Source organism: Sinocyclocheilus anshuiensis, unplaced genomic scaffold (genome assembly GCF_001515605.1).
Source record: "Sinocyclocheilus anshuiensis isolate Anshui unplaced genomic scaffold, SAMN03320099.WGS_v1.1 scaffold1358, whole genome shotgun sequence".
NCBI lineage: Eukaryota > Metazoa > Chordata > Actinopteri > Cypriniformes > Cyprinidae > Sinocyclocheilus > Sinocyclocheilus anshuiensis.
Window position 1 is genome coordinate 224,458 of NW_015557142.1, and position 2,000 is coordinate 226,457.

Genomic DNA, 2,000 nt, shown 5'->3' on the forward strand with positions numbered 1-2,000 from the left:
CTTGGAGAGACGAGGGCTCTTTATCAGATGAGATTTCCTCTGGACCATCAGCCTGATGCATGAAAGCGTTTAAATACAACTTTGTTACAAAAAGACACCATAAGGATAATTATGAGGAGAATAGAGTTGTTCAAACTGCTTTTATCCAAAGCGACTTACAACAATAGAAGCATGTCATATTATTTGCAAAGAAAATGTCTCACTGGCAAAAGAGATACTCCAAAATTGAGTTTGAGATGGAAGTTAAGGTAAGTTTAAAATGACAGTTTGAACTGAGTTGGTATTTCAGCTTAAGGTTACAGTACCTGTAGATCTCTGCCCTTCCCAGGCAGGGTAGTTCTCAGTGCTCGATGAACTCTGTGCAGAGGAGTCTCCTCAGGCTGTGAATCCACATCATCCATGCTACTGCTACTGCCTTGCTCCACCAGACTCAGTGCACACGGCTCCTTCAGTGCCGCCTCAAACTTCTTCACAAACTTAAACAGGGTCCTGATGACAGACACAATGTCATAACGTTATTTATAAATCAATACAGCCAGTTTAATGTTCATTGTTTCAGCACTATCTCAAATATACACGACACAAGTCAAGTGTTGAAATGTAACAAACATCCTGATAAATGACAATATCATGTTGATGATGTGCTTTAAGCAGAAAATACTCTACAATTCAAAAGTTTTCAACAAGACGTATTTTATGCTCACCATAGCAACATTTATTTGATCAAACATACAGTACAAGAAAATATTATTATAATTTAAATGTATCATTGTTGACGGAATGATTAGAGAACAAATCTATGTATAATTTATAATTTAAAGGCATCCTCTCTCCTCAGTTTCAATCTTCTTGCCATATTATTTCACAGAAATTAAGACTTAGTCCTTTATTTGTGAAGGGGGAGAAGTGTGGTTTCTCCAGCAGTATCTCTACCAATAGTGATTCATGCCCCCAAAAAGTCAGTGTGTTATGACGTGTGTCTTTTCCAGGACAATAACAGTGAAACTGTTCAATAGTTATGTTTAGTCAAAATTAGCAGAGTATTTATATATGAATAATTATAAACTATATATAAATAAACAATCATAGTTTCAAAATATATCTGCCCTGAGAAATATTTTGTTAAAAGTGTGTCAAACAGCCCTTGTCTCCCATATATCTAACTCTTTATAAATGATCCCGTCACGCCACACAGACACGCACACACACACAATCCCCTGCTACAAAGTCTTTTGTGTTTGAACTGATTTCCGGTCACACTTCTTGAGGACATCAACAGCTACAGACTGAAACATTTGTAAGCCTGCACAGTTCTGAGAAGAACTTCAGCATCATGCACAAACCAGGTAAGACTAATTATTTATATTGTGTAAAACTAATATATTTAATGTCAAAACTATATTTATACTGTAATTTTTCTCAGATAATGTTTCCTCTTTTCTACAGTATCCTACACACAAGACTGGGTCAACTTATCTTCAGAGATTATAAATGGTAACATACATAAGTTCAGAAGGTTGTTGCAATGTTTTATTATCCATTTTTGTATTGTTTCACCTATCCAATTAAATATTTTCCTTTACTAAACACATTTTATGTCTAATTCTGCAGGAATTATGATGAGGCTATGAGGAAGAAGTTTTCATAGTTTCACTCCGGAAAGGCCCAGCTGAGAGACAACAGTAAGTTTAGAAATTGACATGATGTAACACTTTTTATATACTGCTTAATACAGCGCCATCTGTTCAAGAATAAAGTTCAGCATAAACATAGGCTACTAAATACCAATAAAGTGGGGGTATATATGCTTTTATCAGTGTTTTTAATAAAATGACTCAAGATAACAGTGCAACTACACTAAAAAAGCTTTTACTGTTATAAAAACACAGATTTGTGAGCAATATTGGAATTGAATTGTTAGAATAAGCACGCAACACGTCATGCTTGTCATCACAGAATCTGACCAATGAGAATAAAGTGTGTCGTCATCAAGGATCTCC